Below are 26,759 nucleotides of genomic sequence, written 5' to 3' on the forward strand. Positions count from 1 at the left end.
ACCTCTGTGGTAGGAGGTTTTGTGTCACGGACGGTCTGGGATGATTTTGCTGAGTGATGGTGAGGAGCAGCAGGCAGCTCTTCATTAGGAGCCGGGCTTTAGTTTCAGGACAAGAGGCTGCAGCGTGGCCTCTGTAGTGTCGCCTCCTTTGGAGTGCTGGTGGCTAAAATAGCACCATCTCCTCCCATACCGTCTTCCAGTTGTGGGGTCGCAAACTCCAGCCTGTGGTCCAGACCTAAGCCACCTGGGTTTGTAAGGTCTTATTAACACAGAGCCTCACCTCCTGGTCTGCAACTGGCCAAGTCCAGTAGTAGCGACAGTGACCATCTGATTCACAGAGCTGCGAATATTCACCATCTGGCCCTTCATAGAGACCCTTTGCTGATCCCCAGTCACGTCAACAAAGCAAGTGATGGACGTTCTAATATAAGGAAGACGATCTACTAATAAAGCAGTTATACACTGTTAACAGTATGCCAGGCACTGATTTTTGCATTTTATAGACATTCATTTATTTTTTTATTTTTATTTTTTTTGTCTTTGTTTGTTGTTGTTGTTGTTGCTATTTCTTGGGCCGCTCCCGCGGCATATGGAGGTTCCCAGGCTAGGGGTCCAATCAGAGCTGTAGTCTCCAGCCTACGCCAGAGCCACAGCAACGCAGGATCCGAGCTGCGTCTGCAACCTACACCACAGCTCACGGCAACGCCGGATCGTTAACCCACTGAGCAAGGGCAGGGACCGAACCCGCAACCTCATGGTTCCTAGTCAGATTCATTAACCACTGCGCCACGACAGGAACTCCCTAGACATTCATTTATTTAATCCAGAAAACAGGCCCGTTCAGGAGGTGCTGCCATCATCTCCATGTTGCAGATTTGGAAACTGAGGCACAGGGTGATTAGTCGGTCGTGAAGTCACAATCGAATGCTGCCACGCTGCCTCTCAGATCCAGGAATATCTGTCCCCACCCACCCCACCCCCGGAAGAGGGACTGAGTGAAGCGATTTTAATTTTGAGTGGAAAAAGAAACCCGCGTGTATACATTTTCTTTCTTTCTTTTATTTATGGTTGGATATTGGTCCTCTTCCCAAATCCGTTGCCCTTCCCTTCGTATAGTACAGTTCCAGGTGGTAGTGGGGGTCTGAGGATTGCTGCCTAGCACAGGGGGTGATCCTCTCCCCAAGGGGACATTGGGAGAGGTCTAGGGACATCTGTGGTTGTCACACTGGAGGTGCCCTGGACATTGAGTGGGTGGGGGCTGGGATGCTGCTCCACACCTCACAGCACCCAGGACAGCCCCCAACAGAGGGTGACCTCCCCACCGTTGACAGTGTGGGCTTGGGGGGAGGCCCTGTATTAATTACTTGGCACAATATTGAATCTGATCCCTGCCTCCATCATAGAGCAGAATAAACCCTGGTGGTCGGACGCTATAAAGCAGGGGCCCCACCCTGTGCTACGTGGAGGAGGGTTGGGAGTCTAAGGCAACAGCCTCCTTCCCCCTCTGCTCGGCTCCCAGAGATCTCTGTCCCCTGGGTCAGGCACACCAGGCCCTTTTGTCCCACCCGATTGGGGTGTGATGGCCCCTGACCTGGGTCAGTCCTGTGGCTGTGGAGCAGTGTATCTGCCCTGGGCACCTCCCCAGTCTCCCCAGCAGGCTCAGGAGCTCAGGTGGCGAGGCTCAGGTTGCTATCCCAGCCCCGAGGCTTCTCCTCCCCCTTCATTGAAATCAGTGCTCCTCAGGGTGACATATTTAGATGGTTGCTGTGGTGATGAGTGAAGCCTGGGCTGATGACTGCAGTGCATTTCTATATGGAGACTCCAGAGAGACAAGGCGCTCCTGCCACGCCCTGGTGGGTTGTCACTGTGGGAACAGAAGGGGGCTCAACATCCCAGTCCCACACACGTGGTTCCCAGAAGAAGAACCTGAAGCCTGGGTGGTGGGGGTGTGTCTAGGGGAGGGGAGGTCTGCCTGTCAAATATTGGGTCCCCACCGTTCCTGCCTGAGAGGGATGTGCTTGGAGCAGCGGTTTTCCACTGGTGGCGATCTTGCCTCCCTCCCAGGGGATATTGGGCCAAGGTGGGGATGTCCGTGGTTGTCACACTGGGGGTGCTCCTGGCATGGAGCGAGTGGGAACCAGGGGTGCTCTCACCCCCTCACAGTGCCCAGGCTGGTCCCTCCAGAGAATGGCCGGCCCCAAGTGTCAGCACAGCCAAGGGGGAGACCCTGCTTTAGAGGAAGGTGGATCAGGGCAGTGGATTTGTTCAGTCTCAGAAACCAGGTGCTGGTATTTCTCGATAATCTGTGAGATCCCAATGGCTTCCTTTTCTTATCCCAAGTGTCTTGCTCTCTCCTCTAGTTGACTTTGCCACATCGGGATTTGTCTTGTCCCCACCCCTCATTTATCAGGTCTGTAGGTGGTAGGAAAACATGCAAATGAAAAACCTGGTGGTGTTTGTTGCTTTCCATTAGAAAGCCCTAGTGGTTGACAAAACATCTGTGTGAAGCTGTCAGCTGAATCAGCCCAGACGGCAGGTATATCAGTTGTCTCTTGCTGTGTAACAAAAAACAAAGCATTGGGAGTTCCCATTGTGACACAGTGGAAACTAATCCAACTAGTATCCATGAGGTTGTGGGTTCGATCCCTGGCCTTGCTCAGTGGGTTAAGAATCCGGCGTTGCCATGAGCTGTGGTGTAGGTCACAGATGCAGCTCGGATCCCGAGTTGCTGTGGCTCTGGCGTAGGCCACCAGCTATAGCTCCGATTCCACCTCTAGCCTGGGAACCTCCATATGCCATGAATGCAGCTCTAATAAAAAGAAGAAGAAAGAAATCAGCTCAGCTCTGGCCAGAATATGCTTTCCAACAGTCAAATGGGATTTGTGAGTAATCCTGGGGCCTGATTCTATTAGGGCTCTCGTCTGATCCGCTCATGGGGCCACTGTGGTCCCCAGGCCTGGGGGTGGCTCTGGAGTGGGTTAATCCAGACTGGAGCAGCCAAGAGGTCTTGATCCTGATGGTATTATCTTGTTATGATACTGGCAGAGGATTGAGGGAAGAGCAGAATATCCGTTTGGCCAGGCCTGATCCAGCTTGTCTCTGGGTCTTGTTCACAACAGCCTGACGAAGGAGTCGGCTGGTCAAGTGTGAGCACAGAGCCATCATCTAGGCTAAGATGGGCTCCCTCCCCCACCCCTTTTTATTAATGGCTGCACCCATGGCATATGGAAGACCTGGGCCAGGGATTGAATCCGAGCCGCAAGTGTAACCTATGCCATAGCTGTGGCAACTCCAGATCCTTAACTCACCGTGCTGGGTGGGGGATTGATCCCTTACCTCCACAGCAACCTGAGCTGCTGCAGCCGGATTCTTAACCCACTGCATCACAGCAGGAACTCCTCTCTGTGTATATGTGTGTTTCTTTCATCAGATTCCTGATTCTTGGTATACTCTCCTAATTCATCCCTTCAAGGGCCTTTTTTTTTTTTTTTAGGGCCTTACCCGAGACCTGTGGAGGTTCCCAGTCTAGGAGTCTAATCGCAGCTATAGCTGCCGGCCTACACCATAGCCACAGCCAGAGCAAGGCTAGATCCAAGCCGCGTCTGTAACCTACACTACAGCTCACAGCAACATTGGATCCTTAACCCACTGATTGAGGCCAGAGATCCAACCCGCAACCTCATGGTTCCTAGTCTGATTTGTTTCTGCTGTGCCATGATGGGAACTCCAAGGGCCTCTTCTAATAGCCTGCTTTTTAGAGCACTTTTAGGTTTACAGAAAAAATGAGCAGAAAGTACAAGGAGTTCCCACATACTGCCTCCCTCCTACACACACACACACACACTCTCACACACTTTCCCCTCTTATTACCATCCTGCATTAGTTTGGACAAATGGATCCATCATCACGGTGTCACACAGTAGTTTCATGGCCTCTGTGTCCCACCTATCCATCCTCTCTCCCCACAGCCTCCAAAACCCCTGATCCTTCCATGTCTCCATAGCTCTGCCTTTCCCAAAATGTCCTAGAGTTGGAATCAGAGCACGTAGCCCTTTCAGATCGGCTTCTTTCACTTGCTGATTTGCATCTAAGGTTCCTCCCTGTCTTTTCCTGGCTTCATAGCTCATTTGATTTTGGCGCTGAGTAATACTCCCTTGTAGGCAGGCCCTCTTTTATGTCTATATTCTGCAGAGTAGGCACCCACGGCCTCAGCACTGAGCACAAAAACTGGGGCCTCACCAGCCATTTGTGACTCTGGGATCCCGCAACCCACCCGCCTGCCTCCCAGAGCCAAGGTGGCCCACGCCAGGATCTCACATCCACTTTCCCGTCGTTTCTTTACTTCTCTCTTATTTACGTGTATTCCTTAGAAGTATGTTGTAAGTAGGTTTTTACTCCTAAAAAACCTATTCAAGAAAACTGAGTCATTTTTAACTTTATAAATAAGATATTGCTCTGCGTGTGATCTTTTGGGATCTGCCTTTGAATACTATGTTCTTAGGGTTAGATTCACTCACATTGTCAGGTGTTATGGGGCGTGGTGGGCAGAATAATTGCCCCCAAAGATGTCTGGGCCCCAATCCCTGGAACCTGGGAATGTGTCACTTTATGTGATGAAATAACTCTCCAGAAGGGCATGTTAAGGCCACTAAGATGGGGCTGTCATCACAGGGTCCTCATAAGAGGGAGACGGGAGGGTCAGAGGCAGAAAGAGATGGGAGATGCCTCGCTGCTGGCTGTGAGAATGGGGGAAGGGGCTGTGAGCCAGGGATGCAGCGCCTCCAGAAGTTGGGAAAGGAGGAACCAACTCTCCCCTGGAGCCTCTGGAAGGACCAGCCCCGCCCACACCTGGATTTATCCCTGGGAGCCCAAGTTGGAGCCCTGACCTCAGGGCTGTGAGATGAGAGCTCGGCTGGGCTGTGGGTGCTGTGTCCTGGCACCGACAGCCGCTGTGACCATTGCACTCCTGGCCATGGGCTTGGGTGTCCCCCACTCCTGCCCCACACCCGGAGCCCTTGCAGGTCGTCTCTGTGTGATGTTGGTTCTGATGGAAGAACGTCTGGCCTCTGAGATCACACCAGTGTACCTCCCTGTGGCCGCCTGTAAAACGTCCTGTGCTTTTCCAATCAGATCCTGCTGAGGTGCTGGAGGGCCCGGGGCTGAGGTGCTGGAGGGCCCGGGGCTAAGCAAATCAGGGATTAGGAACTGAAGGTGGTTGGTCTTCAGCGCCTATCGCATTAAACTCGAAGTGAAAAATAACAATTAAAAAGGAGAAAGAAAGCATTTTCCTGAAATGCTCCACACAAGAGTTGGGCCTGCCACACCCATGTGACTTTGAATAGGTCGATGTCCCTGGTGGCACTGCTTTCGTGGGTGTTCAGACAGGAAACCGCACCAGCATCAGGCTGAATGCAGACCTCTTTACATCATAGAGAGCTCCATCTGCTACAGAAGTGTAGAGTGTTCCTAATTCCTACCCTCCACTCTCAAAAATCTCCAGAGGGTGAGAAGGGGTCATTACCCTACTTTCTGAGACTAGACATGCCAGATGCATACACACAGTAACAATAACAAAATGAGGGAGTTCCCTGGCGGTGTAGTGGTTAGGATTTGGCACTTTCATCACTGCAGCCCGGGGTTCAATCCCAGGTGTGGGAACTAAGATCCCATATCAAGCCACTGCATGCAATAGCCAAAAATAAATAAATAATAATTTTAAAATTAATAATATTGAAATAAGATAATGAACTATTCTGATAAATATAATAAAGGAAGACAAAAGTGATGAATAATAATAAAAGAAGATAAACATAATTTGGGGGAGTAGTTCATCACTTTGTGTTAATGAAGAACAGGTAGGTGTTCCCTGGTGGCTCAGCAGGTTAAGGATCTGGCATTTTTAACGGCTGTGGCAAGGGTGTAATCCCTGGCCTGGGAACTTCAGTGTGCTGCAGGCAGCCAAAAAAAAAAGCACAGCTAATGAACCAATACTTATTTATTCATGTTGAGGTAGTTTTTGCCAGATCAGTGAGTGGTTTGTAAAGACAGGAAATCAGACTATACCATGAAATCACACTTTTGTAAATATGTTCTTCACACATACCACATTGTTCTTTTAAAATTTTTATTTATTTTTTATTCAAAATAATTTTTTTCCCCTTTTTTTTTTTCGCCTGCACCATAGGGAAGTTCCGAGTTATGGGGAGAATCCAAGCTGCAGCTGCTGACCTACGCCACAGCCACAGCAATGCCGGATCTAAGCTACACCTGTGACCTACACCACAGCTCATGGCAATGCCAGACACTAAACCCACGAGTGAGGCCAGGGTCAAACTGAATCCATTATCGCTACCACTCAGCCACAGCGGGAATTCTTGTTGTTCTTTTATTTATTAATTAATTTATTTATTTTAGGGCTGTATCCGCGGCATATGGAGGTTCCCAGGCTAGGGATCTAATCGGAGCTACAGCTGCTGGCCTATGCCACAGCCACAACAATGCCAGATCCGAGCCACGTCTGAGACCTATAGCACAGCTCAGGGCAACGCCAGATCCTTAACCCACTGAGTGAGGCCAGGGATCAAACCCGCAACCTCATGGTTCCTAGTCAGATTCGTTTCTGCTGTGCCACAATGGGAACTCCTGTTCTTTTTTTTTTTAATTGTATTCATTAAACTATAAATTATTTACAATATTGTGTTAGTTTCAGGTGTACAGCTTCAGATTCTTTTCCCTTATAGGTTATTACAAGATACCAAATATAGTTCCCTGTGCTATACAGCAGGTTCTTGTTGATTTTCTATTTTATACATACTAGTGTGTATCTGTTAATCCCAAACTCTCAATCCATCCCTCCCCCAACCCCTCTTCCCCTTGGCAACCACAAGTCTGTTCTTTATGTCTGTGAGTCTGTTTGTGTTTCATAGATAGGTTCATTTGTGTCATCATTCTTTCCCTTCCTCCCTCCCTCCCTCCCTTCCTTTCTTTCTTTCCCGCCCCACAACATATGGAGTTCCCAGGCCAGGGATCAGATCTGAGCCACAGTTGTGACCTATGCCACAGCTGTAGCAACACTGGATCCTTAACCCACTGTGTTGGGCCAGGGATCGAATCTGTGACCTGGTGCTACAGAGACACCGTTCAACCCATTGCACCACAACAGGAACTTCTATTTATGTCATATTTTAGATCCCACCTATAAGTGATGTCGTATGATATTTGCCTTTCTCTGATTTACTTCACTTAGTATGATAGTTTCTGTGTCCATCCATGTTGCTGCAAATGGCATTATTTTGTTCTTTTTTTATGACTGAGTAATGTTCCATTGTATATATGTACCACAACTTCTTTATCCATTGCTCCATTGATGGACACTTAGATTGATTGGACATACTTCCATGTCTTGGCTATTGTAAACAATGCTTCTGTGAATATTTTTAAATAATAAAAATAATAAATAATGAAAGAAGATAAAATAATTAAAAGCTTTAAATAGTAAAATAAAAATACTAAAGGGATAAACGTAATTTTAAGTAATAAAATAAAGCAATGAAATAATTTAAAATAGGCCATAAAAATGAAATAATCAAATAAAGAAGTTTTTTGAGGCTGTGCCTATAGCATGTAGAAGTTCTCGGGTCAGGGATTAAACCTGTACCACACCAGCAACCAGAGCCACAGCAGTGATGACTCCAGATCCTTAACCCACTGTGCCACAAGGGAACTCTCAAGTAAAAATTTTTAAACAAACAAATAAAAGCAACACCACCATTTTGAGCACATGGCCAAGAATGGGCGGGAGTGGAAAATGGAGCAGCCGCTTTGGAAAACAGTCTGGCAGCTCCTCAGAAGGTTCAGCTTGGACTTGCCACAGACCCCGAAGTCCCACCACTGACCTGTTCCTGGGAGAACGGAAAGATCATGTCCTTCCTCACAGAGATTAGCAGGACAACCCTGCTGCCATGGATATGAGGTCTCCCAAGTTCTGTTGCAGCCACATGGCCAGTGTTGATGCCAGTCCCACCTGATGCCTGCTGTGAGGGTCCAGAGATACCCCTCATCCCAGTTCAATGGGGGCACTGGGCCCCGAGTGGCGACCACCTGCTTTCATCGCTACCATCCCTCCTTTATTTGACCTTTCCTGCTAAGTGGCTCGGAAACTCTAGATTTTCCTGAAATGAGGACCTAGAGTGAACTCATTTTGAGAAAAGGGAAGCACCTGAACGGACTGTGGGATCTGGATGGGATCCTGGGACAGAAGAAGGACACTCATGGAAAACCCAGTGGCATCTGGATAAAGTGTAGCATTTGTCGTCATGTACCAATGTTGGTTTCTTAGTTGTGACAAACATACTGTGGTGATGGACATCAGAGGTTGGCAAACGAGACAGGTGGCCAAGTCCAGCCTACATTGTCCTGTTTTTAAAAATTAATAAATTAGGACTTCCCGTCATGGCTCAGTGGTTAACGAACCTGACTAGTATCCATGAGGACACAGGTTTCACCCCTGGCCTTGCTCAGTGGGTTAAGGATCCAGCATTGCCGTGAGCTGTGGTGTAGGTCGCAGACGCAGCTTGGATCTGGTGTTGCTGTGGCTGTGGTGTAGGCCGGTGGCTACAGCTCGGATTCGACCCCTAGCCTGGGAACCTTCATATGCTGCGGGCACAGCCATGAAGAGACAAAAAAGACAAATTAATAAATTAGGTATTTAAATTATAATTAATTACTTTTAATTGTTTAAGATGTACACAATATAAAATTTACCATCTTAATTTTTAAGAGCACAGCTCAATGGTATTTACCACATTCATGTTGTGCAACCATCCCCACCATCCATCTTCAGAACTTTCCCTTCTTTCCAAATTGAAACCCTGTCCCCATGAAACACTGACTCCCCTCCCCCTCCTGCAGCCCCCGCCCCACCATCTCCTTCCTGTCTCTGTGGATCTGACTCGTCTAGGGACCTTCTGGGGGTGGAATCAGACTGTATTCGTCCTTCTGTATTCAGATTCTCTCACTGAGTATCACGTACTCAGGGTCCATCCATGTTGCAGCAGGTGTCAGAATCTCCTTCCTTTTTGTTGTTGTTGTTGTTTTTTCTTTTTCTTTTTAGGGCCGCACCTGTGGCATATGGAGGTTCCCAGGCTAGGGGTCTAATTGGAGCTACAGCTGCCAGCCACAGCCACAGCAACACCAGATCAGAGCCGTGTCTGTGACCTACACCACAGCTCACGGCAACGCCAGATCCTTAACTCACTAAGCGAGGCCTGGAATCGAACCCAAAACCTCATGATTCCTAGTCGGATTCGTTTCCGCTGCACCATGATGGGAACTCCTGTTGGGAGTTTTTTTGGTCACACCTGTGGCATGCAGGAGTTTCCAGGCCAGGGATCGAAAACATGCCCCAGCTATTGTCAGAGCCACAGTAATACAATGCTGGATCCTTAACCCTCTGAGGGAACTCCCAGAATTTTGTCCCTTTTTAAGGCTGGGTAATATTCCACTGTATTGATGGGCCACATTTGTTTATCCTTCATCTGTTTTTGTACAGCTTGGGAGCTAAGAATGCGTTTTACATTTTTAAAGTGTTGGGAAAAACAGGAATATGCAGCAAAGCCACAAAGCCTGAATAGTAACTGTCTGGTCCTTTACAGAAAAGTTGGTGGGAATGTAAATTGGTGCAGCCACTATGGAGAACAGCATGGAGGTTCCTTAAAAAACTAAAAAGAGTTACCATATGATTTGGCAGTCTCAGTCCTAGGTGTATATCTGGAGAAAACTATAATTTGAAAAGATACATGCACGCCAGTATTTATTGCAGCACTATTTACAATAGCCAAGACATGGAAACTACCTAACTGTCCATCAGCAGATGAAATGGATAAGGAAGGTGTGGTACATATATACAATGGACTATTCAGCCATAAAAAGGTTGAAATAATGCCATTTGCAGCAACATGGATGGACCTAGAAATGATCATACTATGTGAAGTTAGACAAAGACAAATATCATATGATAGCACTTATATGTGGAATCTATGGCACAAATGAACTTGCGTAACAAACAGGAACAGACTCACAGACAGAAAACAAACTATGGTTACTGAAAGGGAAAGGGGAGGGAGGATAAGTTAGGAGTTTGGAATTAATAGAGACACACTACTATATATAAAATAGATAGCCAACAAGGACCTACTGTATATAGCACAGGGAACTCTACTCAATATTTTGTAATACCTTATAAGAGAAAATAATCTGGAAAAAAAATATATGTGTATCTGAATCACTTTGCAATACACCAGAAACTAACACAACATTGTAAATCAACTATAGTTTAATTTTGAAAAACATATTTATTATCTCACAGTCTCTGTGGGTCAGGAATCTGGATGTGGTTGAGCTGAGATCTCCACTCAGGGTCTCTCACTGGTTTGGAATCAAGGTGTTGGCCAGGGCTGGGGTCTCATAGGAAAGCTCAACTGGGGAAATTGCTGCTTCCAAGTTCAGATGGTTGTAGGCAGGATTTAGTTCCTTTGGGGCCAGCCCACTCCTCCCAGATCCACCAGGCTCCCCAGGCTGTGCCCTTGGCACCGACTGGACTCTGCAAAATCTGTAGAACTCGGGAAGACCGCCTGCAGGCCAGCTGTGAAAGCAGTTTGAAGGCCATGGTGAGCAGAACACATGTGCTTCCTGCAGTTTGGGATCTCACCTCTCCTGGGGGAGACTTGGCTTTGAACCATATGATGCTGATGGGCTCGGGGTGTCTTCAGAGGTGATGACAATGTCCTGGGGTTAGTGTGGTGGTTGCACAACCTTGTGAGTATCCTAAAAGCCACGGAACTGCATGCTTTAAAAGAGTGAATTTATAGTATGTGAATTCTGTCTTAATTTTTTAAAAATGAAAAAGAAAGTGTGTGGACAAGGTGAGGCTCCCAAGCTGTAGGAAGTGTTGCCTGTGACAAGAGTGAGCTCTCGTCCTTTCCACGAGGGCCTCTGTTCGCCACCGTTGTAAGTTCTACCTGTTTTCCCTGTGATTTGTTTCTCCCTCACACTGAGCACTTTGCACATGGTGTCTTCGTTTTCTGTGTCTGAGATTTCTGACCCTGTCTCATGGGCAGTTCCTAAGGGCAGAGGATGTGTGGTCCTCAGGCCCTGCTCCAGGCAGGCCCCTGCTTCCCAGGGTTCTGCTGTCACTGTTTTGAAATTTGTAATAATTTTTTGGTCAAAAGGTCCCCCAGTTTCATTTTGCCATCAGCTCTACAAACTCTGTAGCAGATCCTGCTGATGGATCCCACCTCCCTTCATGGGGGCTTGAGGTTCACCCTGATGGGAAAGTGACAGCCCAGCATCTTTTTCAGATGAAGGACACAGGGACAGCCTGGCGCCAGTTGGCACACCTCGCAACCTGCTGTCCTGTGAGCCCCCGGAGATGGAGCTGCAGGGACGAGTTTTGTCCTCTCTGCTCTGGCCCAAGCTGGTCTGGGCTGAGCACAGCCGGAGTGGGGGCTCTGTGGCAGTCACCTCAATGCCCAAGTCCAGCTCCAAGGACTAGAGAACAGCCAGCAGCTGGCGTTAAAGTGCTGGGGCCGGGAGATTTGCAGATGGTAGATGTGAGGCAGCAAGAGAGAAAACATCTCAAAAATGATTCATAAGTTACCCGTGTTCACAGCAGCATGATTCACAGTAGCCAGAAGTGGAAACAGCGCAAATGCTCATCAGTAGTAAAAGGAAGAACTCAGTGTGGTCCCTCCACACACAGGAGCATCACTTGGCCACAAAAAGGAGAGAGGCACCGACACTCACTACTACATGGATAGACCTTGGGACCATGTTGCTCAGTGAGAGAAGCAGACACAGAAGGACACACAGTGTGGGATTCCATGGAACAGGCACGTCCACAGAGAGTGGATTCCTGGTTGTTAGAGGCTGGGGGAAGGAGATGGGAGGAATGGTAATGGGGATGAGTTCTCCTCTTGGGGTTGCACAAAGTTGGTGATGGTCACACAACTTTGTGAATATACAGAAGAAAAAAAAAAAAGAAAGCCCTACTGAATTGTGCACTTTGAATAGGCAAATTGTGTGGCATGAGAATTATATCTCAATAAGACTAAAAAAATGGTGCTTAGTTTATCAGTCACCATTTCTAGGTTTTGATAATTTTCCCTAGTTGGGTAAGGAGCCTACATCAGGGAGCTACCCAGCTCCCTGGGTGCCCAGGACACCTGTACTTCTTCTTCTTCTTTTTTTTTTTTTATATGGCTGCACCTACAGCATATGGAAGTTCCCAAGCCAGGGATGTATCCCAGCCACAGCTGTGGCAGTGCTGGAGCCTTTATTTAACCCACTGTGCCAGGCCAAGGATGGAACCATTGCCTCCACAGTGACTCAAGCCGCTGCAGTCGGATTCTAAACCCACTGCGCCACAGGGAGAATTCCTCTGCAACTTCTTCTGAGCCTTTAATTGGTTAAAAAATGAAAAGTTGAAGGATTGTACACATAGATGGCCCCTGCAAGGTTGAGAAGCCAGTCCTGTCCTCCAGGTCTGTTGTTCTGGTCCTCTCATCTCTCATCCCTGCAGTCCGCTGCTGCCCCACCCTCTGCGCTGTCCAGGGTGCCCCTAGGACCTCAGGCAGAGGTGGAGGGTCTGTATACAGAAGATTCTGCGACAGGATGAGATTCTAGCTGCTCCGGGGGCCCAGAAGGCGTTTCTGGGGCCGCAGCGCCACCTGCAGGTGATGGAGGGGATGGCAGTTCTCCATCCTGGCCTTTGGCCACAAAGCAGCCTCAACTGAAAAGGAACCAGCATTTGAATTTTTACATTTATTTTTAATAAACATTTAATTTTATAATGATTTTAGATTTTCGGAGACATTTCAAATAGAGTTCCTGTCTACCCATCACCTAATTTCTCCCAATGGTCATGTCATTCATAAGCACAGTGAGTTTGTGACGAGCAAGAGATAGACACTTCTGTGACCTCAGTGCACTCTCTGGCCAGGGATCAAGCCTGTGCCATAGCAGCGACCTGAGCCGCCACAGTGACAGGGCCAGATCCTTAACCTGCTGTGCCACCAGGGAACTCACCTCCATACACTCTTTATTCAGATTTCACTGGTTTCACCCATTGTTCTTTTTTGGCCCCAAGGCCCCATCTGGGGTCCCACCTTGTATTTAGTGGATCACCTGCCTCAGACAGACCCTGGAGCATCTCCAGGCAGGGGGTTGATTCAGCCCCCTTCTCTTCCTCCGAGGGGACCATGAGGGTCAAATGATGCAGGCGAATGTCTTTGTATAAACTATAAAAGGTCATGTGGACATCTAATCTTTTCTTCCAATTTAGTTTTGGAACCTGTGGAAAACATCATAAATTGCTAGCAGATCTTTCTGGCAACTTGCCTTGTTAACCTCTCTGCCTTTGGAATCATCTTATTTGTGCTATCCCCAAAGTCTGGCAAAGTAACCAAAAGGTGGGGCTCCAGAGCCATCTTTATGTCTGATCTTCCTCACTGATGCCGAGGAACACCCGCCTGGCATTTCAGGCCAAATCATGCTTAGCTAACAAGGTGCATTTTTCTTCCAGAAAGTGGACACTGGGTTCCTGAGCCTCCTCACTGAAGACAGCCAGGCCTCAAGCACAGGTCAGTGTCTTGAGTTTTTTTCTCTTGTCCATGTTTAAAGTTCTTGAGAGCGTTGGGTTGACCATTCGGAGCCAGGGTCAGTTGAGAAGTTGTCTTGCTGTCCAGGCGGGTGTCCTTGCGCGGCACACCGGCACACCTGCACCTTCCCAGCTTTGTGCGTTTCTCAGGATTTGTTTCATCCACCAAGAGTGCACGGGAGCCACAGGGAGCACCTTCCATCCTTGGACTGCTGGTCAGGAAAATTAGCAAAGGCCTCAGGAAGATGTAGAAGCAAACTAGAGCTCCGGCCCGGTCTCTTCTCTGTTTGCTATCTGGTCTTATTCTCAAGAGGATTTGCGTGGCTTTTTGTGATGTAGGAAGAGGAAATAGAGTGAATGAAGTTTCCTTGCGGTTTTGCTGCCTGTGGCCTGCCTGCTCTTTCACTCAGCCTAGCCTCTTTCCCTGTGGGCAGGATCATGCTCTGTGCTCCTCTGCTTTTGTCACAAGTGTTTTTGCTCCTCCCACGGAGTTTCCTCTTTCATGCTATCTTTAGAATAAGCTTCCATTTCTAGCAGAAATTCTGGGGAGTTCCCTGATGGCCTAGCTGTTAAGTATCTGGTGTGGTCACTGCTGTGTTCAATCCCTGTCCCAGAACTTCTGCATGCCATGGGCAAGATCAAAAAAAAAAAAAAAAAAAAATTCTGATGGATTTTTGATTCAGGTTGTGTTTAATATTTCAGTAAATTTCAGGGAGCTCTGACAGCTTCATAACATACATTCTTACCCAATGCGTGTGTGTGTATGTGTGCAAAAGAAAAAATGTTAGACAAGAAGGCAGACCCCAAAGATGACGCATTCTTTGATTCCATTTAGATGAAATTTCCAGAAAAGGCAAATCTGCAGGGCTGGACTGGGTTTTCCAGGGGCTGGGGATGAGCTGTGCTTGGGCACCAGGCATTTACCAGGCGAAGGGAAGGGTCCAGAACTCTGTGCCGTGTGGCGGGGGCGGCTGTGCAACTTGGTGAAATGACTGAAGAATCCTTGAATTGTGTACTTCCAACTGGCTGATTTTATGACATGTAGAAAGTGAGCCTCAGTAAAGTTCTTAGCTCAGCTGGGGAGAGAAGCTGTCCCTGCAGACAGTGACCAGAAGCTGAGGTTGGAGGCCTGGGGTCCATCTGGCTTGTTTATGTTCCGCCAAGGCCCAGTGTTAACTCTGGTTCACAAAGTCGCCAAGCAGGAGGGGAGTTGGGAAAGCCACTGGCAGCCTGGCGAGGCTGTTGCAGGGTGTCTGTGTCTGTGCAGCGTGAGGGAGGAGTGAGCCCGCTCATCCCTTCTCTTCGATGTTAATGTCCAAAGGACTTCCTGTAAAAAGAAACTGAGAAGTTTCCATCATGGCTCACTGGGTTAAGGACCTGATGTTGTCTCTGTGAGGATGTGGGTTCAATCCCTGACCTCCCTCAGCAGGTTAAGGATCTGGTGTTGTCACAGGCAGTGGCATAGGTCACAGATGCAGCTCAGATCTGGTGTTGTCATGGCTGTGGCTTGGATTTTACTTATTTACTTATTTGCTTTTTAGGGCTACACCCATGGCATATGGAAGTTCCCAGGCTAGGAGTCGAATCAGAGCTGCAGCTGCTGGCCTACACCACAGCCATTGCAATGTAGGATCTGAGCCACATCTGTGACCTATACCAGCACTCATGGCAACGCCAGATCCATAATCCACTGAGCGAGGCGAGGGATCAAACCTGCATCCTCATGGATCCTAGTTGGATTCGTTTTCTCTGCACGACAACTAGAACTCCATGTGGCTCTGATTTGATCCTGGGCCCAGGAACTTCCATATGCGGCAGGTGCTGCCAAAAAAAAAAAAAAAAAAAAAGAAACTTCATTTAGAGAAAGACAAAGGAGAGGCAAGTCATACCACAGCCCCTGCCCAGTGAGGACCACTGCCATGACACCTCAGTGAGCAACCTAGATTTCCATCTTCTTTCCTCATACTGGCTTCACATTTTGTGTTAGAGGCAAGTTATAATTTATTTCTTTTTAAAAACTTTACTTTATTGAGTTCCCGTCGTGGATCAGTGGTTAACAGACCCAACTTGGATCCATGAGGTTGCAGGTTCAATCCCTGGCCTCACTCGGTGGGTTAAGAATCCGGCATTGCTGTGAGCTGTGGTGGAGGTCATAGAGGCGGCTCAGATCTGGTATTGTGAGTGTGGTGTGGGCTGGCAGCTGTAATTCCAATTCAGTCCTAGCCTAGGAGCTTCCATATGCTTTGGATGTGGCCCTAAAAAGCAAAAAAAAAAAACAAAACAAAAAAAACCCAAAAAAGTCTTTATTTTATTGAAGTATAGTTGATTTACAATGTGGTGGTAGTTTCTGGTCCACAGCAAAGTGACCCAGTCAGACATATATATACATTCTTTTTCAGAGTCTTTTCAATTATGGTTTATCACAGAACATTAAGTATAGTTCCCTGTGCTATACAGTAGTTTTCCTTGTTGTTTGAATTATAATTTATTTCTTTAAAAATAATTTTATAATTGATTTAACTGGTCTTATTGGTGGGCTTTTGGGGTTTTTTTCATTTCTTTTTCTGTTTTTCTTTTTGTTCTCTTTTCAACTTTTCAACTTCTGCCACGCGCTGGGATGGCTGTCCTTGTGCAAACCAGCATCCTTGGTTTGGCGGAAATTCCAGGAGTGGGTTTGCCTCGTCTGTGAATTTAAGTCTGGGTGTTCTCATTTACATTTTGACCTTGAGCTGCAAAGGCCTCCAGAAATGCGCCATTTCCCATCCCAGGCCCATCTCCTCCATCCCAAGTCCATCCCGACAAGCCAGGACAATTTCAGCTGCTGTGTCTGTGCCTCCTTTTCGCGAGCACAGCCATTTCTCAGGCTGTGTCCTTCACTGACCTTTCTGTGCTGGTTTCTCCTGGTGATTTGTTTGAACTCTCTTTATTTCTTTGGACGCCCTCTGCTGTTTTCCTGAGTGTGTCTTTGCACTTTGCTCACGTTGGGTACCGCCCTCCGGGATCTGAACCATTTTGTGCCTATCTGTGTCCTCCTTCGTGTTTTGTGTGGCCTTCTTGCGCATGTCAAAAACATAAACAATAATTCACCTGCATTTTGTTCAGATTGCATATTTTACACTTAAATCCTTGCACTGTTTGAAATTCAGCTGTCTCCCCTTTGGGTAATTCTGATCTCCTTCCCCTTCCATGGGACACTGGGCCATGTTGTGGGACATCAGTGGTTGTCATAACTATGGGGGCTCCTGGCATCAAGGGGGTGGGGGCCAAGGATGCTGCTCCACACTGCGTAGTGCCCAGGATGGCCTCACTGAGTGACCCGGCCATGTCAGCAATGCCCAGTGGACAGACCCTGCTGGAAGGAGATAGAATTCTCCACTGAGCAGGCGAACGCAGCAGGTCTTGCCGGGGTTCCCTGATCCAGGGGAGCCTACTCCCTCTTGTACCTGCTCCTGCTCAGGAATTTGGGCTTTTCCTGATGATTTTTTAGTTAGTTAGTTAGTTTATTTATTTATTTATCTTTTTGCCTTTTCTAGGGCCGCTCCCGCGGCATTTGGAGGTTCCCAGGCTAGGGATTTAATCAGAGCTATAGCCACCAGCCTACACCAGAGCCACAGCAATGCAGGACCTGAGCCGCGTCTGCAACCTACACCACAGCTCATGGCAACGCCGGATCCTTAACCCACTGAGCAAGGCCAGGGATCGAACCCGCAACCTCATGGTTCCTAGTCGGATTTGTTAACCACTGAGCCACGATGGGAACTCCTGATTTTTTAGTTTAAACGTCACTGTGAGCACATCCTTTTAGCCAGGCTCTATGCTAGGTGTCTGTGGGAGCCCTCATATCCCATAGCGCTGGGGATGAGCTATGGGTTCTCATCCCAGGGGGGCTGGGATGTCACTGAGCAAGGGCCACCCCCGCCCTCTTGGCGACAACACCCTGATCCGCCACACTCAATTTCTGCAGATGCCAGGGCTGAAAGAGAACCTGTTTGGGCATTTGCTTCTTGGGTGCCTGGGGCTGGAGACTGGCTCCAGAGTCCTGCACTTCCCACCTTCAGCCACTAGGGGGAGGAGAAGGTCCATGGACGCTTGGCGAGGCTGGACCTTGAGCAGGCACGGGTGGAGATGTAGGGGATGCAGGAAGCCACCCAGGGGTCTTCAGTCAACCCCTCCACCCTCCTAGAGCCCCGTGACCACCCACTCATGTTCTCTGGGACATGCTGGTTCAGCACCCAGAGTCCCATAGACACCTGTCCTGAGGCCCCCACCTTGCAGACCCAGATCCTCTGTGGATCTGCTGGGTGTAAGAGGGAGGCAGAAAGCACAGGCCCTGTGCCCTTGGGAGTATGGGGCACCTGCACCCCCAAACTCACTTTGGCACAGGGGGTTAAGGATCCGGTGTTGCCACGGCTGCAGTGTAGGTCAGAATGGCAGCTCAGATATGATCCCTGGCCTGGGAACTCCATTTGCCATGGGGCTGCCAAAAAAAGAAGAAAAAAAAAAGAAAAAAAAAAAGGGTTCTGCAGCATTTCCCCAGAGCTCCTGCTCACCACAGAAACCCAGAACTCCCCACCTGGCCAAGCGCAGTGCTTTCCTGATAGCCCTCATTCCCCCGGAGTTGAGGAGCATTTCTGCTGAAAGCTTTTTATCTTGAGAGGGTGGCCCTTGTGTGGGGAGTTAGAGCTCACTTCTTCCCTTGGTTGGTTACCCACTTCAGATCTGTCCCGGGCATGTTGAAATGCACGTTATTATCAGTTCTCTCCGCGGACAAGTTGTTCTCCTGAAAGAACTGCCAAGATATACAGTCAAAACCTTAAAACATTCTGCTTACAGAAGGTCACGGCTGCTACCGCAGCCTTCTCGACAGAAAGCTTATACAATACAAAGGGAATTACGCACCCCCTCCTCTGCTGCTGCCTTGAGGGGGGGCCTAAACCTCTTCCTGCAGCCTACCACATGGGTGACTCAAAATACGAGCTTGACCCCTCATCCGGGGTGATCCTGCCCCCCCAGGACACTGGGTGGTACCTGGGGACATCTGTGGCTGTCACACTTAGGGGCTCCTGGCACTGAATGGCTGGAGCAGGGAGGCTGCTCCACACCCCCAGCATCTGGGATGGTGCCCCAGAGAAGTCCCAGTCCCACGTCAGCAGCACTGAGGGGGGACCCTGCTCCACAAGAGTCTTGCTTCCAGGCTGAATGGAGATCAGTCTCTTTATGCTCCGCTGTGTTCCCACCGTGGTCCCACCCAAGCTCAGTCTTCCCAACCCTGCAGCCTAATCCACTCACAAGCTGGTTAGTGCCGCCACCCAAATTTGCCAGTTTGAACACTGAGGCCCCGAGAGACTCATGTGCGAGATTGCAGAGCAGGGCTTCCACCCGTAGGGCTGTGGGGACTGGCTCAACCCAGGCGACAAGCGGGGCATCCAAAGGCCTGGGTGCATTGCTAGGCAACTGCTGGAACAGTCAGCCTCCCTCAGGGCAGAGATGATGCACACATGTGGTCATTGGTAGAGACACAGGTTCAAGGCCTTCTTTGACTCAAAACACACACAAGGTGACCATCACACATGACACGAAGGTAGGCGAGCAGAGGGAGCCATGTGGAGGCTGAAGAGGGGCCCACTGGGGGTAGGCAGAAGGGGTTCCTCACATCCTAGGGTCCATTCGCAGCCCTGCCTGACTCCACCTGAGCCAGTGGGCATCGAGGACCTGCCTCTTGCCTCCTTATTCCTTCTCCCACCGCTTTGTCCTCTGAGTCAGCAGACACTGTGTGCCAGGCCCTACCAGGCTAAAACACTCATGTCTGTGTGCCAAGTACACGGTGGGTGTGGGTAACAGGACTGAGGTATAGCCGGGGGAGGCCTGGGTGGGGATGTGCTCAGCAGTTGGGGATGGGGGTGGGGGCCTGAGCAGGTACCACAAATGCAGTGTCACAGGGAATTGGGGTGTTGGGAGCTTGTTTCCAATTGCCATTAGTGTCCCCCCAAATTCAAATGTTGAAACCTACCCCCCGATGTGGTGGTAATTAGAGGTGGGTCCTTTGGGTGGTATGATCTCGCTAAATACATATTTTGTACTTCAGCCACAGTTCTCGGCTTCCAGCTCCCAAAGCCCTTGGAATTTCCTGATCTGGAGGAACATCTTGTGTGTGACTAAGTATGACAGTGATAGTAAAACCCCAGGCACTCTGCTCTGACATCACATGGGAGTGTACTAGCTAGCTATTGCTGCGTAACAGGCCACCACATACCCAGCAGCTTATGTCTCCCCTGTCAGGGCAGAAGTGTGGACACAGTTGGCTGGGCCTCTGCTCAGGGTTCCACAGGGCTTGGCTGGGGCCGAGTTCTCATCTGAGGCTCGACTGGGAAAGGACTCACTTTCAAGTTCTCTCAGACCATTGGCAGGACAGGGTTCCTGCTGTCTTGCTAGCCACCACCTATGGCGATTCTCAGCTCTTGGAGGCCACCCGAGTCTGGCCTGGTGGCGTGGTCTCCTCCCTGGTTCCTTCTTCCCTCTAGTCTCTCACCTGATTAGGTCAGGCTCACCCAGGTGAATTGTCTTTTTGATGAACTCAAAGTCAACTGACTTGGGACTTTAATTACATTCCCCCAGATGCCTTCGTCTGTGCAAAATCACCTAATCAGAGGAATAGAATCTTATCAGAGGTTCACACTCCTGTCCACACTGGGAGGTTGGTCTGCAGAGGGCAGGGGCTTGAGGAGTTAGAATCCTGCTGGCCACATGGGGAAGAAGGGAACACGGTTATTCCAGACACAGCCATGCTGAGCCTTCACCAGAGCTGAGCAAAGGGTCTCTTCACCCTCCCCCTCTGCCCTCCACACCCTCCTTGCTGGGGAGTACTGCCAGGGTGCCACAGGCCAGTCAGGGTGTTTGAAGAAGCCATGGTTTGCTTTGTCTCAGTCACCTAAACAGACCCATGGCTTCAGCTGACTTTAAAAACCTTTCATTTGAGGAGTTCCCATTTGGCTCTCCAGGTTGAGAACTTGACATAGTGTGCGTGAGGATGCGGTTTCAATTCCTGGCCTCACTCAGTGGGTTAAGAACCTGGCATTGCCACAAGCTAAAGCATAGGTCACAGATGTATTGGATCTGGCATGGCTGTGGCTGTGGTGTAGGCCAGCAGCTGTTGCTCTGAGTCAACCCCTAGCCTGGGAACTCCCATATGCCGCAAGTGCAGCCCTAAAAAGAAAAAAAAAAACCGACAACTTTTCATGTGAAGTAATTCCGGATCCCCAGGAAGTTGCACACATGGTACAGAGCAGTCCCATGCACCCTTTACCCAGCTTCCCCCCAAGTGGTGACATCTCACGTAACTCTAGCGCGAAAATAGGAAGTTGGCATGGGGACTGTGTGTGCAGAGTTCCGGGCTATGTATCATGTGCGCAGAATTTGGCTTTGCTTCATTTGTGGGTGTGCAGAACCACCACAGGTCTGCAAAGTGGAGTCAGCTCCTCCTGCTTGTGTGTGTGGCGGGGCGGGGGTTTGGGGGGAGGCGGGGCTGAAGAAACACGAATGTCCAGCCTTCGGTGGTGCTGTGCCCCATGCTCGCTGTGCAGGGCGGCGGCTCTCTTTTCCCACAACTCTGTGTGGCTTATCTGCCACCTCTGTGGGTAGCCAGCCCTTCTGGTGGGTTTATTCTCTTGGGGGGGGCATCTGCATGTCTGTGGGGGCTACCAGCACCAGAAGGCTCAGGTTCAGATCTAGATGCACCTCCCTCTTGCACAGGCACCCCAGGTGACTCACTTGACCTTTTCAAGCACAGAGGGTGGACCTGCTGTCACCACCGCAGTCCTGGCATCCACAGGAGGGCCGCCAAGTGCTGCCTCTTGAGGGTTCCCCAAAGAGATGGGTGATGGGGAGGGCCAGAATCCTTGTGAGGGATCCCAGTTCTTTGTGGGGGTGAGAACCGTCCCTTGTCCTCGCCCAGCCATTCAGCCTGAGCTCTGAGGCCTGCTGAGACAGAGGCCTCATGGCTGGAGTAAAGTCGTCCCCGAAGTTCACTGCTGCCCCCTTTGTGCCCCATGTAAGGGGGGTTGTGCCCAGAGAGCTGCCGTGTGCTTCTCCCTCACGGGAGCCCTCACAATAGCAGCACCCTCCACGTCTGTGCACCTCCTGCGGGAGGTGGAACTCCAAGACGGAGCCCATGACGGCTGCCCCTGGTGTCCACACCCTGTGTGATCCCTGCTCCCGAGTGTGGGTGGAGCCTGGAATGGGTGGGATGCCACTGTGGTTAGGCTGGTGTGGTATGGCCAAAGGGACTTGGCGGGTGTCATGAAGACCCTTAATCAGTTGACCTTAGAGTTCATCACAAGGGGGGCCGTCTGGGTGGGATGGGCCCTTCCAAGAGATCAGAAGCGTGTCTAGAGGCGTCAGATCCATAGACACAGGAAGCGGATGGTGGGGCAGGGGCTGGGGGAGGGGCTGGCAAGTCATTGTTTCATGGGGACAGAGTTTCCATTCGGGAAGATGAGAAAGTCCTGGAGATGATGGTGGGGATGGTCACATGACATTGTGAATGTGCCTAATGCCACTGAGCTGTGCACTTAGAAATATTTAAGATGGCAAGATGCCTTTTACCACAATAAAGAGAGTGAGAGGGGAGTTCCCATGGTGGCTCAGCAGAAATGAATCTGACTGGCATCCATGAGGACGCAGGTTCGATCCCTGGCCTCGCTCTGTGGGTTAAGGATCTGGCGTTGCTGTGAGCTATGGTGTTGGCCAGCAGCTACAGCTCCAATTCATCCCCTAGCCTGGAAACCTCCATGTGTCGTGAGTGCAGACCTAAAAAGATTAAAAAGAGAGAGAGAGAGCAAGAGGGAGAAAGACCAGAGTAGTGGCAGACACTCTCCTACTGGCCTTGAAGAAAGCAAACAGCCACATCATGAGCTGGATGAGGCCATGCAGCCTCGGAGCTGAGAGCCACTCTCACCCAAAAACCAGCAGGAAAAGTCCTACCACTGCGGGGAAGTGGATTCTGCCAACCGCACAGATGAGCTTGGGAGGCAACCCTGAGTTCCCAGCGGAGAACTCAACCTAGCCAGTCCCTTGATTTCAGGCTTTTGAGACCCCAATTTGAGGACCCAGTTAAGCCACACCCTCTTTCCTAACACAGAAACCAGGAGATGATCAAGGATATTGTTTTTGACCCTACGTTTGTGGCGTCTTGTCACACACCAGTAGCTGACTGACACACCTACCCGGTTGCCTTCAGGTGTGCTCGTTCTGAAACTCACCTCAACCCTGCCAATTAGAGATCACCAGCTCCATCTCACAGAGAAACTAGGAGCAGAGAGAGGCTGAGGAACTGGCCCAGGGCCACGCGGTAACTGTTCTGTGACATTCTAATTAGCTGCATCTGTCACCCAGGCTGGACCGTAAGCTCCTTCAGATCAAGGATCTTGCCCAACCGCCGGCCGGATGTTTAGCAAGTGAGCAAAAGAAGGAAGGAATGAGCTGGGGAGGAATCCTCACCTGACCTCCCCAGCGGAGAGGCGAGCCTGTGAGCAGGACTCATGACACATAGGGGCCTGCAGGGAGCGCACTCACCATGCCCCGAAAGCAGTGATGATCACACTGGGCTCCCTCGCTGAGTCAGCGGCCAGGGCCGAGGTCTGAGCTCGTGAGTCCCCTGGAATGGGACATGCTGTCCCTGGCTCCCTGACTAACGTCCCAGCTGATTCGAGAGCTCTGCCTGATGACAGGCGAGCTTGGAGCCAGAGCCCCTGGGTGCTGGGCTCACAAAGCCAAGCAGCTGGAAGGCAGGGAGAGCTGGGCTGCCAGCTGTGGGTGTCCTTGACCAGGGAGCCAGGGCTGCCAGTGAGGACAGGCATGCGGAGAAGGTGGGAAGAGAGGCAGCTGGGGACTGGGGATGGGGCCACACCCACACGGGCCCCTTGGTGAACCATCAACCAAGTCTCCCTTGTCCCCATGCTGAGGGGCAGGGCCGGCACTGATGGCGGGGTAGGGGGGAGCAGTCATTTTCTGGAAGGGGCCAGGCACCGTGGGGGGTGGAGCAGCATCCCGCCCCCACCCATTCAATGCCGGGAGCCTCCCACTCATGACAACCACAGGTGTCCCCAGCATGCTCGGGGGTGGGGGGGTGGGGGGGTGGGGGAGGAGTAGAATCACTCCAGTTGAGACCCTGGTTGAGTGAGCTGATAGTGACAGCACTGCCTGAGAACAACAGCAGGTGCTCCCCCAGGGCTTCAGGGAGGCCTTCTTGGAGGAAGTGACGTCTGAGTTGAGGTTGGTGGTGCCATGGAGCTGACTGAGGTGGGAGGGTGTGTGCTTGGGAGCAGAAGCTGCTTCCAGGACAGTGGGCAAGGGTGCAAGGTGAAGCAGAGGGAGCAAGGAGGCCTTGGGCAGAGACTATCTTATCCTGAGGGCAGTAGGGAGCCATAGAGGGTTCCATCCCACCCATGGCAGTAATCAGTTGATTTCCTGGTTTTCTGCATTAGGAAACTGAGCCACAGAGAAGGTGAGGGTGCCCCAATGACCCCCAGCAGTGATGGGGAAAGGCCCAGCAGGCTTCAGGGCTGTTTCCACAATGTTTGAGGGTGGGGTGGCCACTGGCGCCAGGCCTGCGGGAAGCAGCACCACCTCAGCACCTCCCACTCTGAGACCCCCTTCAGGCAGACATCTGCTCCCGCCCTCTTTCTCTTCGGTAAATTGGGGTGATGACTGCCCCGCTGCCCAAGGCTGCTGCAAGAGGAGGTGAAGTCATCAGTTCTGCCGTCCGTGTCCCCAGGAGGCACAGCGAGGGCTCTGGATGGACAGGAAGCATGTCACATCACCCTGTTGTCTTTGAAGTTCTCCTGCCTGAGCCCCTGACCCTCGCCTCTGGGCTCCACCTTCCTTCTTCCTGAAGGTGTCAGGGGTCATCCAGCCTCCCTGGTATCCATGGAAACCTGGGCCCGAGTGAGGGACCCCAAGCCCTTCAGCAGGTTGGTGGGGAGCTCTGAGCCCCTGCTCCCCACCCCAGGACCCTTCCCCTTGACTGAAAGAACCATGGGGACAGAACTTTCCCCTGGGAGGTGACCAGCAAGAGTGTACCCTCTGCAGGTCCCACCCCACGTCCACCAGGAAGGACAGCAGTGAGGCGGTACTTCTGTGTCCTGAGCTGACCTTGTCTTCCTGTTCTTGGGGCAGGAACAGCTCGGCCCTCGGAGTGGACTTGTCCAAGCTCAGTAAGCACCCAGGGAGCTGGGGGTGGGAGCAGAGGTGCCGGGTCCCCCTGCCTGCCCGCCTGCCCCTCCTCTATCCTTGGGAATTAACAGGAAAGTTTGCAGACCTGGTTCCTGTGCCCTTCTCAGGACTTTGATGTGCTCAGCCACCTCTTGGGGGGCAGAGGTGCCAGCTGGGGACCGTCACCTGTGTTGTGGGGCCACCAGGGTTGCCATGTTTGTACACGGGCTGCGTTGCTCCCCACACACACCCCCAGGACAGACTCAGGCTCCCATGAGCATTTGGGGCATCTTTTTGGTGGTGTGTGTGTGCATTGAAAAACACATAACATAAGACTTACCATCCTAAGTAGCCATTTTTAAGTGCATAATTGAATGGCATTAGGCACATTCACATTGTTGTACCACCATCCATCTCCAGAACTTGCTCATCTTCCCAAACTGAAACTCTGTCCCCATGAAACACTGACTCCCCCTCCCCCTCCCCCAGCCCCTGCCCCACCATCTCCTTCCTGTCTCTGTGGATCTGACTCCTCTAGGGACCTCCTGGGAGTGGAGTCAGACAGTGTTTGTCCTTCCATGTCTGGCTTCTCTCACTGAGCATCATGTCCTTAAGATCCATCCACGTTAGAGCAACGTCAGAATTTCCCTCTTTTTTAAGGCTGAATCATATTCTGTTGTATGGCTGGACCACATTTGTTTAGCCATCATCTGTCCATGGACACTTGGGTTATTTCTACCTTTTAGCTGCTGTGAATCATGCTGTTATGAACACGAGTGCTCAGTTATCTGTTTGAGGCCCCACTTGCAGTTCTTTGGGGTATGAAACACTTTTTTGTTCTGGTTCGACTCCTCGGCCCCAGCCGCCTGTCTGCCCCCAGCAATGCAGGGAACCCAGTTTGAGCTGCAGAATCGGGGAGCCGGGCCAATCAATACATGGCTTCTCCCTCTCCCACCCTCACTTGGGCCATGCGCCCCTAGGAAGAAAAATAGACTTTTTGCAGAAATAAATATGCCATGGTACAAGAATGCAAATGGTGTCCTGTGAAGATGGCGTCTCCCTCCCACCTGTGCCCCCAGCTCTTGGCATTCCCTCGTGTGACGACTGACATCACTGGTTTCCGAGTCTTTCCCTAGACGTGCCCTGCATCCTAGGAATCCTCTGTGGCCGTTAACTTTTGCAGGGCCAAGCTGCGTGTTCTTTAAAAACTTCCACTAAGAGGAGTGGCTCAGAGGGAGCCAGGGCTTGGGGAGAGGGGGTGCTGTTAGGGTAGCAAGCCTGTGTCAGCTCCCGGCCAGCTCCCCTGCCAGGCACTGTGGAGCCGCAGAGGCCTCACGCATCCCATGCCTGGCCCCTGGCCCGCACACAGTGGATGCTACATAATAATAATCGACTGAAGATTTTTGCCCCCCAAGTTCATATGCTGAGGCCCTAACTCCCCTGCAGGATGGTGTTTGGAAATGGGTGCCTTGAAAGTTGACTTGGGTTAGGTGAGGTCATGGGGATGGGCCCCCAGGATGGGTTAGTGTCCTTATAAGGAGGTGAAAAAACCAGAGCTCCCCCCGCCATGTGAGGTCGCAGCAGGTGGCCATCTGCAGGCCAGGAAGCGGCCACACCGGCACCTGATCATGGGCTTCCAGCCTCCCGGACGGTGAGGATGGTGAGGAGTAGAGTCTGGGGTTCTGTGATGGCAGCCCAAGTGGACCGATATATCTCATCAAAGATAAAAGTCAACAGCAACAACAAAAAGTGAACAGAAGCAGGACAAGGGTGGGCAGAGGAGACCTTCTGCTAACCAGAGGGGTGTTTTAAAGGTGGCCTGGGATGACCTGGCTCCCCCATGGGCAGTCAAAGGGGGGGAGGGGACACTGGAAGGGGGTGGCAGTGTCCTGGGGCC

General features: G+C 50.7%; 1 protein-coding gene across 2 annotated transcripts in view; it reads left to right on the plus strand.

Annotated features, from left to right (window-relative positions):
• The window catches only part of GNG7 (G protein subunit gamma 7), a 151,846-nt gene that overhangs the window by 30,487 nt on the left and 94,600 nt on the right, over positions 1-26,759 (plus strand). For both annotated transcript variants that reach the window (XM_047777614.1, XM_047777612.1), the window contains exon 2: positions 13,580-13,637. The gene's annotated coding sequence lies outside the window, so the exon portion shown is untranslated. The remainder of the gene's footprint in view (positions 1-13,579; positions 13,638-26,759) is intronic.

Source organism: Phacochoerus africanus, chromosome 4 (genome assembly GCF_016906955.1).
Source record: "Phacochoerus africanus isolate WHEZ1 chromosome 4, ROS_Pafr_v1, whole genome shotgun sequence".
NCBI classification, from domain to species: domain Eukaryota; kingdom Metazoa; phylum Chordata; class Mammalia; order Artiodactyla; family Suidae; genus Phacochoerus; species Phacochoerus africanus.